Source organism: Arvicanthis niloticus, chromosome 8 (assembly GCF_011762505.2).
Source record: "Arvicanthis niloticus isolate mArvNil1 chromosome 8, mArvNil1.pat.X, whole genome shotgun sequence".
Taxonomy (NCBI): domain Eukaryota; kingdom Metazoa; phylum Chordata; class Mammalia; order Rodentia; family Muridae; genus Arvicanthis; species Arvicanthis niloticus.
The window spans coordinates 1,774,992-1,793,234 of record NC_047665.1 but is presented as its reverse complement, the minus strand read 5'-3'; the positions used below and the strand labels follow the sequence as shown (position 1 = coordinate 1,793,234).

The 18,243-nt window shown below is 41.5% G+C and overlaps 1 protein-coding gene and 1 long non-coding RNA gene across 12 annotated transcripts in view; one reads left to right on the top strand and one right to left on the bottom strand.

The window, feature by feature from the left end:
- Fancc (FA complementation group C) overlaps positions 1–11,818 on the bottom strand; it is a 124,240-nt gene extending 112,422 nt beyond the window's left edge. For 3 of the 11 annotated variants that reach the window (XM_076938860.1, XM_034510996.2, XM_034510993.2), the window contains exon 1: positions 11,578–11,715. The gene's annotated coding sequence lies outside the window, so the exon portion shown is untranslated. Of the gene's footprint in view, positions 1–1,418; positions 1,499–11,259; positions 11,542–11,577 lie in introns of those variants that run through there. The other 8 variants (XM_076938863.1, XM_076938871.1, XM_076938874.1 and 5 more) reach the window with 8 other exon arrangements.
- Positions 11,819–11,847: 29 nt separating this feature from the next.
- On the top strand, positions 11,848–13,104 carry LOC143443230 (uncharacterized). Its single transcript, XR_013112001.1, has 2 exons — positions 11,848–12,090; positions 12,593–13,104. It is a non-coding gene; the product is annotated as an uncharacterized LOC143443230 (long non-coding RNA).
- Positions 13,105–18,243: the final 5,139 nt, after the last annotated feature.

Below are 18,243 nucleotides of genomic sequence, written 5' to 3'. Positions count from 1 at the left end.
TTTCTCCTAACCCTTCTGCTTATGGTCTATATTAGAACATCCTTTGTAAAAACCCAGCTCTGCTTTATACCGGCTACTCCTGAAATTTTTTTCTGTATTGAAGCCACAAACCCCAGTTTGGCCTGAGTCAAGGTCCCTAAAACATTAAGGGAGCTCCTTAGGCAGCCAAAACGAAAGCTGAAAGGGGCATATGACAGGGGTACACAACGGCTTTAAAAGAAGAGGGAAGGGAACAAGAGAGGGTAGTGAGATTTTTGTGACATCAAGCAGAAAAAAATGTCTGTTTTAACATGAACAGCAAGAAAAGGAGAGTGAGTACAGGACAGAGTGGAAGGTGAACAATCACAAAGAGTAAGGATACATATGCACAAAATGCATTATATTTTTTTAAAAAAGACAAAAGAAGGAAAAATAAAAAACTGAAAAACTTTACCTTTAATGTGAAAAACAGAGGTGGCCTCAAATGAAATTATGAAAAATTATAATCAGTGATATACACACTGGATTGTAAGAAACTACTGTGAAAAGTTATAACCCACAAATTGGATAGTCTCAGGAAATAAATTAACCCCTAGAAACTCAATCTTTAAGACTGAATCACGAGAAAAAAACAAACAGAAATCTAAGCAAACTAATAAAAGTAAAGAGACTGAATCAGTAAGCAAAAGTTTCCCTGTACCAGAAGGCCTTCCTAGAAAATGTCAAATGTTTAAAGAAGAATTAACATCAATCCTCCTCACAATATTCCAAAAAATGTGAAGCGGAAGGAACAATTCCAAACTCATTTCCAAAGACCAGAATTGTCTGATACCAAAGCACGACAAGAACACTTGAAGAAAAGAAAATTACAGGCAGATATTTAGGATAAGCTTAGAAATACAGAAATTCTCAAATACTAGTCAACAGAGGTAGAGATACAGCTCACAGATTAAAAGCACTGGTTGTTCTTGCAGAAGATCTGGATTCAGTTCCTGGCACCCATGTGTTGGGAGCCAACTTGTAGCAGAAAGTGGCTATCAGCTTTGTAGCCATCTTGAGCCATATACCCTGACATGAGACTTGTTTTTCAACAGCCTACAACAGCTGAAACACACTCTGATATCCCACATATTTTGTTTTGCTGTTTACTGTCCCCAGCTGCAAGGTGCATGCGGTTCACGTGCTATCCACATGCTATCCATGCCATACATGCCTATAAGGTGCATGTGGTATCCACACCTGTAAGGCTAACATCATATCAACACCTGCAAGGCACGTGATATCCACGCACCTACAAGGCACGTGGCAAAAGCCTATAAATACCCCAGATTTCCCTTCAAAGAGAGAGACAATAGAGAAAATACAGGAGACAATGAGAGAGACAATAAAAGAGAGAGAGACACAATAAACAAGACTTGAGACTTGAGACTTGATCAGACCTTCTGTCTTGTCTCCATTCTTCGTGTCGCTTGCCCCACACTCTCTATCGCTGGACCCGGACCTGCGGAACAGAGCAGGCCATTACAGTTTGGCGCCCAATGTGGGGCAACTCGGCCGTTACAGTTTGGCGTCTGACGTGGAGCTCCAGTAAGCGGGATACAATGAAGGACACCACGAGAATTGGAAGCAGTCATCCTCACTCCTGCGCTGGAGAACCTGTTGACTGACAGAGCTGGCTGAATTCAGAGGTGAAACAAAGGTGATTGTAGGGAGACCAGTAGGTCATAGTAACGAAAATGGGGCAAGAAATAAGCAAGCAGAAACAGATGAAAAAGGTTTTAAAGATACAAGGAGTAAATTAAGGTTATAGTAACGAAAATGGGGCAAGAAATAAGTGAGTAAAAACAGATGAAAAACACTTTAAAGATGAAAGGAGTAAATTGCAGGCTGCTCTGAGTCAAGAGAGCCAAACAGATAAATAGGTAAATAGAAGGTTGCTTTAGGCAGAGAGCTGAGCAGAATGATGTTAACTGATGTAACTTTCGAAATGGGTGTGATTCTGAGTTATATAGTTATATTTTTCCTCTGGATAAAAGGTCAATGTAAAGGTTTTTCTGGTTACTGGCTTAAAGAAAGGCTGATTTGGGAAAAAAGGTTTTTCTATGAGTTTTCTGATGAAGTCATTAAGGTAGTAGTTATGTCTTCCAGAATTATATAGATCAGACATGACAGAGGTAGGCCTCCAGAACACTAGATTCCAGAGAAACAAACAAAATAATTATCTTGATACTAAAATTTGTTTTTGAGATTTGTATATTACAGAATACACAGCTTTGGTGAATGAATCTTCTTATCACCTGCATGTTCACTGATGCCCTGGACTTCCAGCTGGATACAGTTAAGACAGACATCAGAGGCTTATCAATTTACCCTTCCCCTCATCCCTCTTCTAATATCTCAACGCCCATATTCAGCTTGAAGAAGTTAATGAAGAGTCGGCGCCCCAATTCCCTGGACTTGGGGACTGAGGTGGTTAATATTAGGCTGTCTTAATCTGTATAATTGTTACTAAGCTGATGCAAATTCAAAGATTTCATTGGTATAATTTCTTCTATTCAAAATGTATGGGTACAAGGCTTAGACCTTTTACTTCTCCAACAGGGGAACTTGTGTGTTGCCTTAAAGAGTGTTACTTTTATACCAACTATGTAGACATTAAGTCTCTTGTCTCTCAGGTTCATGCTGTTCAACAAACTGATGGCTTTTATACGACAACAGATAGATGCTATTCAAATGAAACCCATACAGGTCCAATATTACAGGCTGGAAGCAGGGGACTCTGAAACCTCTGTCATCAAGACTGACGAGGATTAACCCCTAACTTACTCGATAAGCTGGATAGTCAATGACGGGTAAGAGAACACTTCAAGACCCTTGCCCCTAACTCTGGGAGGCCTCACCATCTTAAGTGAGGCTGGGTTCTTTGTTCTGACCTAAGGCAGGCATGGTTTCTGTAAGTTTTCCCAGCCTTCCCTTTTGAAAAAAAATTTTAAAAGGGGGACCTGTTGGGAGCCGACTTGTAGCAGAAAGCGGCTATCAGCTTTGCAGCCATCTTGAGCCATATACCCTGACATGAGACTTGTTTTTCAACAGCCTACAACAGCTGAAACATACTCTGATATCCCACATATTTTGTTTTGCTGTTTACTGCCCCCAGATGCAAGGCACATGCGGTTCACGTGCTATCCACGTGCTATCCACGCCATACATGCCTGTAAGGCGCATGTGGTTTCCAAGCCTGCCAGGTGCACGGTGCACGTGCTATCCACACTATAGATGCCATACATGCCTGTAAGGCTTATGTCATATCCACACCTGCAAGGCACGTGATATCCACACGCCTACAAGGCATGTGGCAAAAGCCTATAAATACCCTAGGTTTCCCTTCAAAGAGAGAGAGAATAGAGAGAATATGGGAGACAATGAGAGAGACAATAAAAGAGAGAGAGACACAATAAACGAGACTTGAGACTCTACACATATGGTGACTTACAACTGTAATTCCATCTCCCGGGGATCCAACACCCTCTTCTGGCCTCCACAGACACTGCATATACATACATGGTAGATGGACACACATGCAAGCAAACATTCATACAAACAAAAACAAATCTTTAAAAAATATATACTAGTAGGGCTGAAGAGATGGCTCATTGGTTAAAAACACTGGTTGCTATTCCAGAGGTCCTGAGTTCAATTCCTACCAACCACATGGTGGCTCACAACTGTCTATAAGGGATCTGATGCCCTCTTCTGGCATGTAGATGTACATGTAGACAGAGCACTCCTACATTTTAATTAATTAATTAATGCTAGTATTCAGTGCTGCATAAAGGGACTATAATTTAAGAATGGTTTATTAAATGAATCCTGGATTCAATATCCTCAAATCTATGAAAGCATCTCATCATCATATCAAGGTTGAAAGACAAAACACATGTGATAATATTGATGGATGTAGAAAAGGCAACTTAGCAAATTCAGCATCTTTTCATAATGAAAACTGGACAGATTAGGTTGTGAGCCAGTGTTCAGAAGGACTGAACATTGACACAAGGAAGGCCATGCTTGACAGGGTCACAGTGAGCATTATACCCAACTCAAAGAGATAAAAGCTTTCCTCTAAGACCAGGAACAAGACAAAGATTCCCAGTCTCAACACCTGTATTCAACAAGTTGAGGAGACAAAGAAAACAAAGGCACACAAGTCAGGAGAAGGAAAGATGCCTCTACTTGCAGATGGCATATCTCTATACAGAGAAAATGGACTCCCAAAAGCCTCCTAAGCACAGAGAACTAATTCTGTAAAGTTGCAAGGCATGACACCAACAACCAAACCAGCTGTATGTCTATACATGAATAAGAACTAATCAAAAGAGCTTCTAAATTTTCATTTACAATAGCTGAGAAAACAATACTTTAAATGAATTTAACTTAGGATGTGAAAAGATCCATGTTATACTGAATATGGTTCAATGTTAATGACGGACATTGAAAAAGTTACATGATGGGCTGGAGAGATGGCTCAGTGGTTAAGAGCACTGACTGCTCTTCCAGAGGTCCTGAGTAAATTCCCAGCAACCATATGGTGTCTTGCAACTATCTGTAATGGGATCTGATGCTCTCTTCTGGTGTGTCTGAAGACAGCTACAGTGAACTCATATAACATAATAAACAAATAAATCTTAAAAAAATTAAAGTTTAATAATAATAATAATCCATTTTAGTCATTAGTCAAGACACTATTAAAATGTCCATTCTACCCAAGGCAATCTGCAGTTTCAGTACAATTCTTTATCAAAATTACATGGACATTTTTCAAAGAAACATAAAAAATAAACAATCATAAATTTCATATGTAACCACAAAAGACTCCACAGAGCCAACCCAATCTTTTGGTTTGGTTTTTTATACAGGGTCTCATGTATGACCTTGAACTCCTGATTCTCCTGCCTCTGCTTTCCAAGGGCTAATCTTTTCTCAGGCTAGCTATACAAACATGATCCTTGTTAATCTGAGCACAGAAGAGAGCAAGAGCCCCCAGTCAACCATGCTGTCAGAGAGACAACTCATATTCCAATGTGCTGCTGTACCATTTGATTATGCTGTCCCAGAAGGCATTAAACGCATTGTACTGAATACATTTTCAACTTACAATCACATTTTCATTTTGTGATGACCATACAGGACCATAATCCCAACACAAGTTAAAACTGGCTGTGCCTAAGAGGTGGAATATACAATATTTGACGTTTAGGTTGACCAAAATTTCAGAAGAGAGTGAAGTTAAGGATGGTGCTTAGGTTCCTGATGAAGAAACCAGGTGCTTACAGAGGAAACATAGGCAGAAACTTACTTGACTTACTTGTACAAAAAGATATCTTGAGATATGGTAAATGCAAGACAGTGTGGAATCCAAATGAAATCCAATTAAGTTGTGCCCTATATGGATACACAGGTTAGAAAATAAACCTAACCAAGGTTCTGAAAATCACCATCATAGCAAGGTAACTAAAGCCATGTGATGGGATGAGGTAACTGAGAAATGTGAGCAGGATCAAACCAAAGACAAGAATGTGAGAAGGCTAGAGGGTCTAGTTGGTCTGTAGACATTTAAGTGAAGAAATAGGGGAGAGGTAGTTGGTTATGACAATGGTTATGTAAGGAGCTAAGTCTTTACCCAGAAAACTGGCCTGGTTCTACTGAGACACATTATCAGATCTGTGGTAGGCAGCAGAGGTATGCCCATCCCTTCTGCTTTCCGATGTAACTTCCTGGTTTAGTCTGCTATACTCAAGAAAGCTATTGTCATCCAAAATAAATACAAATCAGTGAAATCAGACACTGTCATTCTCCTTCCAGTCTCCTCTTATTTAGCAGATTTGGATGGATATCAATCATCTGTGCAGTCAAGCAACTCACAAACTGAAGTGCAGACTCATCCTTCCACGTGACACAAGCCAGAAGCCTACTCCAGTGCACATGACAATTAGAGCTTCAAATACTGTACAACTCAGTAATTATTTTGGGTTTGGGGTATTAAAACTACTAGTGTGTATGGTTCTGAATTGCAGTCGTGTCCCTAAAGTAATTTTTTTTATTCAAATGTTGACAGGCAAAAAAAAAAAAAAAAAAAAATACAGCTTAAGTCTAATGGTGCAGGCACATACTGTCTTTCCTACTTTTAACTGCACTTAACAGTAAGAGTCTTCCTGTACCAGTGTGCAGAACCAAGATCAAAGAATAACCAGTTTCTGAAATCCCTAAAAATTGTAGTGAACAATAATAAAACTTGAGATTTTTTATTTTAACTAGGACTATTTCCAAAGAGAACACACTATTTCAAGAAATTCTGTGTGACGCATGCCACACGGACAGGTAACAGCTAACATATAACACTCTCCTACTTACAAGCACCCTTTAGTAAAAGTTAACCAAGCTGAGAGACTGCCCACATCTAACTGCCTTCCAGGACCCCATCTTAACCTTTCTTCAAATGGAAGGGCACAGAGAATGTAAACACAGTGCCCCTCTCCCTTCTGCACATGGTCACTGCAGGCGACCCTGCTGCTCCGTTTATCCTGCACCTTCTCCAGGAACTGGTCCTCCAGCTCAGTCACAAACTCAGTCATCCGCCAGAAGGGCCAGCACATGAAAGCTTTACTATCAGAGACCAGGGAGCTTCTACCCTCTAAAAGGAATGATAAAGGAAATGGGTTCTTTATCCTTTCATTCTAGATAAGATAATCAGACAGTAGTATATTTATGTCCCCTCTCTTCACCCCTCTAATCCTTATCTACTGAAAACCTGAATCACAAGACTCGCAAGGAAGGAATATCTGTTACTGTTAAGAAATGGAAGAGCCTGGAGAAGTAGAGATGGGGAGGAGAAGATAAGAACAATCAAAGGATAAGGACCAACCAGAAAATCCCACCACTCCTAAAGGAGCGCAATACAGTAGCAGACGATAAGGAGGAAAGGAGGAGGAGGAGGAAGAAAGTGAGGAGAAGGTAGAGGAGGAGAAAGAGGAGGAGGAGGAGGAGGAAAAGGAGGAGGAGGAAGAAGAGGAGGAGGAGGAGGAGGAAAGTGAGGAGGAGGAGGAGGAGGAAAGTGAGGAGGAGGTAAAGGAGGAGGAAGAGGAAAGTGAGGAGGAGGAAGAGGAGGAGGAAGAGGAAAGTGAGGAGGAGGAAGAGGAGGAGGAGGAAGAGGAGGAGGAGGAGGAAGAAGAGGAGGAGGAGGAAAGGAGGAGGAGGAGGAGGAAAGTGAGGAGGAGGTAGAGGAGGAGGAAGAGGAGGAAGAGGAGGAAGAGGAGGAAGAAAGTGAGGAGAAGGTAGAGGAGGAGGAGGAAGAGGAGGATGAGGAAGAGGAGGAGGAAGAAGAAGAGGAGGAAGAAAGTGAGGAGAAGGTAGAGGAGGAGGAGGAAGAGGAAGAGGAGGAAGAGGAGGAGGAAGAGGAAGAAGAGGAGGAGGAAGAAAGTGAGGAGAAGGTAGAGGAGGAGGAGGAGGTAGAGGAGGAAGAGGAAGAAGAGGAGGAGGAGGAGGAAGAAGAAGAGGAGGAGGAGGCTTCAGAAAATGAGTAGTTGAAATTTCTACACAGAGAAAAATCTAGACCAAGATGATGTGTTGTGGAAATTCTATCAAACCTTTTTTAAAGGTTTGTCAAGTAAATAACATGAATCCTTCACAAATTCAGAAAAAAAAAAATTAGGGAACATGCTTGGATCACCTGAGACAATACTGCACTCCAAATCAGCCCATGGTGCACAAGGCAGTCATCCTGTCAGCCATTTCTGTAACACATCTAGCACTTGTCAAAAGACAACCAAGGCAACAAACAGTTAATGCCTCAAACAGGTAGAAGGTCTCACCTGTCCTAAGAACCCACAACAGCCTAGCTATAAGCAAGCCACCAGCAACCCCAAAAGAGCTCTGGGAGACATGAAGCCTATTGCCTCCTCTCTCATACTGAAGGGAACAGAAAGCATCAGTTGAAAAATATGCATAAAACCATATTCACAGAGTAGATGATGCCATATATATATATATATTTTCTTGTGAACTCACAAAGCATTAAAACCCATTGAAAGTAAACAATATCAGCAAGGTTCCAGGACACAAGATCAACATACATTTGTATATAGTGGTATCAAGCAATTAAATAATAAAAATTTTAAAGCAATTATGTTTGTAAGAGTGTAAAGTATAAAAAAAAAAAATGGAAAGTGTGAGAACATACCTGTAATTCTGGCACTCAGGAGCTAGGCAGAAGACTAAAGAGCTGAAGGCATCATTCCTACATAGTAGGTATGAGGCTAGCTTAGGACACATGTGACCCTGTCTCAAAAAAATTAATAATCTTCAATATAAATGTGACTAAAAGGGCAAATCCCATATACTAAAACTTACTAAGAACACTGAAAAAAAAGATTCTAAACAAACGATAAGCTAGGAACAATCATGTTGAAATTACAATTCTCCCAGAGATTTGTAAGTTTGTTTAACATAATGTCTGTCAAAAGCCATCATAGCAGTGCTTCAAGCTGATGCTAAAAGGCATGTGTAAATGTAAGAAAAACACTAAGGTAGGTGTCGCTAAGAACAGTGTTGATGAGCATAAATCAAGACCCTCACACATTGCTGTTGGGAACATAAATGGCCACACAATTAAATTTACTACATAGCCCTGCAAAACACACACACACACACACACACACAAAACTATTATTCTTAATAACTAAAATAAACTCAACCTAAACATCCAATGTTTGGAAACATGTTTGGAAATCCAAACATGGAATATACTAGTCAGCAATAAACAGGACTAAACTACTGATACATGCCACTACATGGGTGAATTCAAAATCATTGTGTTAGGGGGGAAAAGCCAGACACAATACCTATTTCACATTATATGAATGTAAAATGTCTAGAAAAGGTTAATCTGTAGAATAAGAAAACAAAGCAATGGTCGTCTAAGACTGAGTGGAGCCAGGATTGGCCACAGATTTGTGAGTCTAAAACCATTAAAGTAACGCAAAGAATTTTGAATCTGAGTTGTGGCCATCACTGAACAATTCCAAATTCATCTCATAGCTTATAAATGGTGAATGTAGCTCTTCAATGGCAATTTCCAAAAGCTAAGGGCAATGGGACATGTCTGAAGTCCTAGTTCTCCCAAGACACAGGCCTGACATATACAGGAAGACTCATCTCAAGAAGAGTGATTTGTACAAGGAGTCTTTCTTGTAACAACAGAAAGGGCTCAGAAAGGCATGATCAAGGCCTATTACAGACTGCTCAAGCTAGGGGACAAGAAGAACTTGCATCCCAAAAGGAGTGGATGAGTTGGACCTAAGAAGAGAAATTTACATATTTAGTTACTGTATGATCGTGAGACTCTAACACCTACATCCATCTTGTTTACTGTCTCTCAGTGCTACCTTTCTTCTTGCACATGCTCCTGACAGTATTCCATCTACCACAGTGTGATATATGTAACCTGGAGACTCTGACCAGAGCCATGCAAATGCTTTGCACTCTTGACTCTCTAGAATTATGAACTAAATAAACTATTCTTTAAAGTATCCCACCTCAGGCATTTTGTTATAGCAACAGAAACCTAATACACTCCTGAAATTATTTCAGGATAAGGAACAGAGACGAGAAAAGCCTAACAAAAATGCCCAGATAATCTTGCAAAGCCTTTTTCAAACTAAGTCCAAACAACAATAATAATAATGCTGTTTGATAGTTAGCAAAAAAATAAAGCACTCAAATCAGGCATAGTGGCACATGCCTTTAATTCCAGCACTTGGGAGGCAGGTGGATCTCTGAGTTCAAGACCAGCCTGGTCTACATATTGTGTTCCAGAGCAGACAGAGCTACATAATGAAACTTTGGAAGTGATGGAGCAGCAGGACATTCAAGCGCTGTACTGTTACCTGAATCTGTGAATCTTTGTATTCTCTTTTCCAATAAATTCAGATTTTTAGTAAATCATTGTAAATTAATTCATTTGTCACCTAAAAGAAGTCTTTGATATTAAGAAGGTAGCTAATCGGAAACTATAAACACCACCAGAGAATATACATATCATAAAGTACACTAAGATTTTTAAGGAGTATTTCAGCCTGATCTGAGGCTCTACCACTCCTATTATGGTTTTATCACTAGTATGAGATTCCTTGGGGCCTCTCTGTGGCCTAGAAAATCCAACCTACTGGCCAAGTTGGCCTCCCTGTAGTTGATTTTATAAATACAAGATTTGTGTAATTCTTACTGGAAGTATTTGCAGAAATATGGAAGCAGTTAAGAACCCCATTCATTTAAAAGGTGCATAAAGCTTCACATGGGCAACAACATACCTGCCATGACCACCCAGACAAAGTAACACTGAACAGGCTGGGGAGCTAGCTCAGTTGATAAGGTGCTTGCCACACAAGCATGAGAACGAGTTCTATCCCCATATGTTTGTTGCTCTCTGTGTGTGTGTGTGTGTGTGTGTGTGTGTGTGTGTTTAAGGTTTTAAGGGTGTAGCCCACATTTGTGATCTCAGCAATGAGGAGGCAGAGAAAGGCATAACCCCAGGGCTTGCAAAATCAGGTGAACTCCAGGCCGAATATAATGGGCGTAAGGAGAGGAGGGGTAGGATTAAGGAGGGAAGGATCGGGCACTCCTGACACCACCTCTGGCCTCTCCATACACATACACACACACACACACACAACAGCCAGTTGTTCGTTTGTAAGCGTTAAATCTGCCATTTGGAACCACCCTAAAGGGCCATCCACAAATAGGTATCTCATGTCATTCACACCCGCCTAGATTAATTAAATGAGTGATGGGATTTTAGTCTGACATCTCAGACTAAAGGAAAAGTCCAGGCACACAAAGGTCTTGAACATCCTTAGCCTGTTCCGAGATTTTCGTCCAGCACCCCCTCCAAGACCAAGCACATAAAAATTGTTGCAGCAAGACAGCAAGTACATTGCGCTCTTAAACGCTCTCAGGCCTTGAATGCGCCTCTGGGCCTGTCACTCAAGCAGCTGTGGGAGGGAGTTCTTGGGACCCTGGGCCCAGCAGCTCTAACGGATGGCGAGCAATCAGCCCATTTGCCCTTGTCCTCCCGAAAGTACCTGCAGCTGCGTTGAACCCAGAGGGAGAGGAAATGTAAAACACAATAAAAATAAAAATAAATGGGGACGAAGGGTAAGTAACAGACTCCTCTACCATCAACCCGAGCCACGCTCGCTAGGCTTCACCTTGGGCCTTAGACCCCACCTCTCACTGTCGGCCCCGCCCCGCCGGGCTCCTCTGCGATGGCTCCGCCCCTCTTCGGCTCCTCACCCTTGTGGAGAGGCCCCTCTAAGTCGACCGGGCTCCCGCCGAGAACGGTTTCCATATGGTCACACCCACCGCGTCGTTCGGCCACTGCCAAGCCGGGTTCAATTCCCCGGTTAGCCACACCCCTCACTGTCGGCCTCACCTCCCACCTGGCTCTAGCCCCGCCTCTCGCCAGGCCCCGCCTCCTGCCGGGCTAAAGCCCCATCTCCCGCCCTGCCCTCCCGCGGCTCGCACCCGCCCACCGTGGCTTCTCACCTTCCAGCCTCTGACCCAGCGCGCCGCGGGAGCGCGGCTCGCCCACGTTGAGACTCGGCGCACGTTCTCGCGAGTCTTCCCTGCCCTAGCAGGAAGCGACGGTCTTACCGGGTGGTCCTCACCCAGAACTGCCTCAGCAGACTGGGCCGCGGCGGAAAAGAAGCCACCGCCCGGCTTCTGCGGCTTGAAAACTTGGCACGGCCTCACGGAACTTTTTTGTTTTGACGTGTTTGGAATTTTCCCGCGGTCGCAAGGGAGTGGAGCTGCGCGCGCGCGCACGCACGCGCAGTGCACTCTGGGACCGAGCGCGCTCCCGCAGCATGATGGGACAAGCCTTTGGCTCTCCGGGAGGAAGTGAGCGACTGCGGGCCATGGCTGTCCCCTCCGGGTGACGGCATCATAGAAGAGAGACCCCTGAAACATAGTTCTTGAGAGAAAGGAGTTACCAGATGGGTCAAACTCCACTTACGGTTCAGCCTACTGGGCCCAACCGCAACAGGAGTTTTGTCTGTGGTTAGTGATCGCTCTAATCCCTAGTCGGGTCCATGCACTGCTTAGATCAGGTTCAAATCGGTTGACAGTTGCATTTAAGCATGCAATGGAAGTGGGAACTTCCATTCTTGTCAAAAGAGACACGGCTTATCTTTTATTCATGAATTTTTAACATTACATTTGGGTGGATGTCAGGTGAACATAGAGGTCAGTTTGTTGGAATCACTTCTTTTCTTGTCTTCAGGTTTAGTGGCAGAAGCTTTTTTTTTTTTTTTTTTTTTTTTAATTACCTGTTGAGCCAACTTGCCAGCCCTTTTTAAAAAATTATTTTCAAATTTAGATCTGCATGTTTATTTACCGATATTTGAATTGGGGAAGAGTCAGAAAAACCTTAAACTTTTAGATTTTTTTTTTTTTTAATTAGTGCCTGAGAACCATCCGTTGTAATCATAAGACCACAACTTTGAGTAAGGAAGAATATGTTCTTGTAATAAATAGCTCTTATTTAAATACTCTGTTGCAGGATATTTGATCACACTTGAATCCCGAGATTGTATACTGGAAAGACCTATCTCTAGTTGTGTGGTTGATCCCTGGGACACACCTTTAATCCAAGATCTTTCTGTTTATTGTAAGCAAGATTGAATTTAAAAGAGAAGAATAAGATTAGCTGAAAGGCATTGGACTGTAGAAAGACAACTGCTGAATTAGATCACTGTATACTTTAAAGATGTTTAAACATCGGAATGGAACTCAGGGAATTTGTTAAATTGACGAAGAGGTTTTGCATAAGAAAGACTATGGGTTCCATCAAAATTGGTAAAGATCCAGTCTGAGTAAGAGAATCTTCCACATGAAGAGCATGACTCAAGGAAGAAAAAAAAAGCAAGAAGCTGCTCCCCATGCATGGGTTACTGTTACGTCAATATTCTGAAGGCATATCCATCTTACCATTGAACCCAGTTCATAAAGCAAGTGCTACCAAGGTTATAAAGCTCATAAAATCCAAAATGAATATATTGCTTTATAACAAGGTTTGTTGTTGTCGTTGTCGTCATTGTCTTTGTTGTTGTAATTAAGGGAGAGGTGTAAGAGATGTCTCAGTGATTAAGAGCACTGGCTGCTCTTCCAGGGAACTTGAGTCTGAGTCACAGCATCCACATAGCAGGCAGTTCACAACTATTGGTAACCCCTGTCCAAGGGATCTGATGCCCTCTTCTGGCCTCCATGGGCACTACACTGCACAAACATGAGTAATGCTTACCATCCATACATATAAAATAACAACAACAAAAACTTAAAGGGAGACACCAGGGGAACCTGATTCAAAATTAACACGCTCTACTTTATGGAATCACGGGGTCAGCTTTTTTTTTAACTTCCCTAAGGCTTGTGCTTTTTTAATAGTCATTTTAGTCTAATCAAGAACAGCATGTTTTGTGAGACAAGTGTGAATGATACCTTAGCCCTGAAAAAGCCATACAGTGACAAATTTTTAAGATTTTTTTGTTAGTCTTTGTATTTACCAGCAAAAACAATGTGGAACCAGGTTTGTTTCTTGTCTTTTAGAGCAAAAGTAACCATTTTGGTACTCAGAATTTTTTATATATTTGCAAAAAAAGGTAGTGTTTTAATATCAAATTAGTGGCTAATAAAGAATTACCAGGCTATTTAAGTTCAACATGTAAGACACTATGTTTATGCCTAATTTAGACTAAGTGGGAAGCATATACAGTGTAAAGGTGCACATTTAAATTCATGGGGTTTCATAGGTGTTCCTTCTATGTAGCATCTATATGTATAGAGCTGTCTTCACTAATTTTTGGCAGTAATGAGATGGCCACGTTGTAATATATCCAGTGAGTTTTCTGAGAAACAAATAATTCAGTACAAATCTTATTTTTGAATAATAGAAAAAAAACTACAAGTTTTGGGTCCCTCTGAAAATAGTTTTGGTTGAAGTATGTTAGAAGCTTCTACATTCTTACATTCGAGAGAGAAAATGAAAAACTAGCAACTGAAAGGCTGCAAAACTGCTGCCTTTGTCAAACCTTCCTTCAGATTTAACAAATGCATAAGAACATCAGTCTTGGATCCCACATTGTAAACAGAGTGGCAGTAAGACCCTTGCACAGTGAGTTACAGCACCTTCCTCCCACATGAGACTGGACACCTGCCTGCTGCCTGGCTCACAGCTTTTGTGTATCTTGTCTGTTTAATAGTTTTGTCTTTGGTACCTCAAATGTATCCTGTATGTTTAAGTCCCAATGCTGGGTAGATCTCTCACCTTGTGTCCGTTCCTTTAAGCCTCACATTGACCATACGTGGAAGGTGCTGCCTCTGCTTCACAGATAGAGAAGCAGATGCACAGAGCTGTGCTTTCTCGAAGGTGTCAGAACCAAGCTTCAAAACCAGGCCAGTTGTCCTTTTATTGCTTGTTTTGTGCCTGCCCACTCCCACGCTAGATGAGAAGAAAATGGCAGCAAGGCCCCTGTGATCCAAGAGACTTATGTGCAGTGTTAACCATGTTATTTCCACTAAAACATTTTGACTGGGGAAATGAATTAGAGAAGAAAACCTTATGAGCAGTTTATGTGGAAAAAAAAGTTTCAAGAGATGAGTATAGCTAGTAATGAAGGTGAGATCGATGTCCAGAGAGAAAGAGACTCCTGATATTAAGGAAGGGAGGGCTATAGGAGCAAAAGTTGATGGAAAAGAGAAATCCTTTCCCTGCATATACACCCATATGCTACTCCCTGGCCTCTGTTGCAAGAGCCTACTTAGAAGGACATAGACATACATAGCCTTCTGTCTGCTGTGGTCTCAGAGTCTCAACTTTGCAATGGTACAGAGACATGATCAGCAGACTCTATAATTTCAAAGTGGAAGCCCCATGTAGAACCCACTTTGAATTTTGATCTTTTCCAGGCAAGGGACACTCAGCAGTCTTTTCTCTCGTGATGCTAGAAACTCTTGCCACAGTTACTAGGAACCACACAGTCACAAAGGGAAAACAACCGAGGTTATCCCAGGTGCTATGCTGCTGCACTGTAATGTTGAGTAGGTCGGGTATGTTACATACATTGGTATGTGATCCTTTTCTGTTCACAGTGGATTTTATCAGAAAAAAAAGATATGATTAGAGGAAAGTCTGGGCTACTCAAGGAATGTCATCTCAAGTAGGGGAGAGTCTATACCACACACACACACACACACACTTTGAATGGTGTGGAAAGCTGGCCATAGCTTGCCCAATAGAACCACTCTTGCAGAATTGGAAATCCTTAAGTCCTTATACATGCCCAAGTTATATAACAGAGTAAAACAATGTAAGTAGCAAAGAAATTTGACTGACATGAGAGACAGGAAGGTGAAAGGATATGTTGCTGAGTGAGAAATAGAGTAGCTTACATTCCCAACTTTCTAATTTTAAGTCCATTTTTTTTTTCCTGAGACAGGGTCTCACTATGTAGATCTGTCCTAGAATTCACTACATAGACCAAGCTGGCCTCAAACTCACAAACATCAGCCTATTTCTGCCTCCCCAGTGCTGGGATTAAAGGTGTGTACCACCACTCCTGGCTTTTTAAAAAAAATGTGCATTGGTGTTTTGTCTGCATGCATGTCTGTAAGAGGGTGTTAGATCTACTGAAACTGGAGTCACAGACAGTTATGAGTTCTCATGTAGGTGCTAGGAATTGAACCCTGGTCCTCTGGAAGAACTGTCAGTACTCTTAACTACTGTGCTATCTTTCCAGCCTTTTAAGTCCAGTTTTAGGCCAAGTTAACTATACTATTGTTTTCTGTTCTTAGTTGTTCACAGGATTTCCCTTATGCTTGTAACCACCATGCCTTTCCCTAGCTGATTTCAATGACAAGCTACCTGGAATCAGACAACTATTTGTGTGTCTCTGGGTGTTAGGAGTCTGGCCAGTCCAACTTTGTAAACTAGCCAATGGCTGTCAAATGAAAGCCAACCATGGGGGAAGCAACATTTCTTTCCTCTTCTCACAAGAGGGTCACAGAATCTGTTTTTAGGAGACGTTTAGAAAACCCTTCCTGCCGGGCGGTGGTGGCGCACGCCTTTGATCCCAGCACTTGGGAGGCAGAGGCAGGCGGATTTCTGAGTTCAAGGCCAGCCTGGTCTACAGAGTGAGTTCCAGGACAGCCAGGGCTACACAGAGAAACCCTGTCTTGGAAAAACAAACAAACAAAAACAAAAAAAAAAACAAAACAAACAAACAAACAAACAAACAAACCCTTCCTATGTTGGAGGAAGGAAAGCTCAACCTTCTAGCTTTTTTCAGTACCTAGATGCTAGTAACCACAGAAGCTACCTGCTTTGGCTAAACAATAAAGAAAAATACGTTTCTATTTTGTCAAAATAAATATTATTTTAAGTCCCTGTGGCTTGCCACAGGACTAAGATGAAGCACTGTAATAAAGCCAGATTGCTGTGGTTAAAGAAAATTCTTGTCCTCTGCCTTAAGCTTGGTCTAGAGAAAGGAACCATCTTCAAGCTAATGAATAGTTGCTTTTCCTGCAGAGCCCATCAGTGGGTACAGGGTTGTTACATGAGAACAGCCAAGAGCAGCAAATGGCATTTTAAAATTGGTGGGGATATTGGGGCCTGAGTTATAAAGACAGGTAACCTTCTACTTACTGAATACATGTGGAGGCTGAAGATCAGAAGAACAACCCTAGCCTTGTGGAATTTCTAACAGGATTCCAGAAAACAGAAATCTGTGTTTTCCCCCATTGAGCAATGAATGACATGTACACTCTTTTAGGAGAACGTGCAACCAATTTTAGCCCGGTTTTATTTAGGTCAGTAAACGCATGCATTCTTATTTAGAGCATACATCCCAATCCTGGTGTGTTGTAACTAATTTAGCACGTTTTTATTGCCTGCAGAAAGTAATAAGTTACAGTTTCGAATGAGCACATGGCTTAAAAATAGTTCTCCTCATAAGTATTTAATAATGATTCACTTAGCATGAAATTAATATTAAAGAATTTCTAAGAATAAGCACTTAAAAATTCCAGTTGAAAAAGGAAGAAATTATTCACATTTGTGACTTGATTAATCCTGGCAACCATTAAATCAGGAAAAAAAGTGAATTCCATCCTATTCCTGTGCCAGTTTTAGATTGACCCTTAAATCGCTGAATGTTTTCCAATAATGAAATTAACTTCATCTTGTCTATTTCTATGATAAATGAAGGTTCCAGTCTTTTCGATTTGTGTGTGTGCACCTGTGTATGTATTAAACAGAACTTTAATTCCTAAAGATCCGTAGGAACAAAACGTGTTCCTTACGTTTTGAGACTCAGTGATGAAATGCCCAACATGACTGCTTAAGGGAAGGAAGGTGGATCGCCACCAGCTGACTCCTTGGCTGCTTGGCACCGTGAACTCACTCATGGGACACAGGAAGCAGAGAGGGAAAAAGGCTCCCGGATCAGGAACAACTGTCAAAAACACCTCCCACACACCTGCTTCCAACAGGCCTCACCTCCCTCAAAGTTTTTACTGCCTTTCAAAGAAGAAATGCCAGCTGTGAACCAAACATTCAACACTCAAACCTCTGTGAAACATTTCATAGTCAAGCAATAACATGCAAGCATGAGGAACCAACATGTAAAATAGTCATGGTGGCTACAATCCCACTACCCATGAGCCTGAAACATAAGGGTTGCCTGGGATACATAGTAAGGCCCCAACTCAAAACATCAGTGTTTAGCGAGCTTCTCTGTTTGGGGAACTTACACAGGCACTCCATGTTCACTATCACACTTGATCCATAATTCCAGTACATGTAAGTAAAGCGTTGCTCCCGGTTTGTACACAAGCCAACAAAGAATGCATCAGAATAAATCTTTCATAGTACTGGGGATTAAACCAAGTTCTCATTCATACTAGACAAGAGTCACCACTAAACTGCATCTCCGGGCTCAAGAGAATTCATTTTAGGTGTGAAAAAAATTCACAACAGCAAGTGTGGTGGTGGTGTTGAAGAAAAATCGTTTCCCTGGATGTTTGGGATTCTGAAAACTTCATGTTCTCATGCTGCCTGCTTTCAGGCTCTTTCGTGATCTTTGCCTCCTTACCAGCTTCCTATTGCTACTTTAACAAATGACCAGATGGAATGGTTGAAAATGAATGTATTGTTCT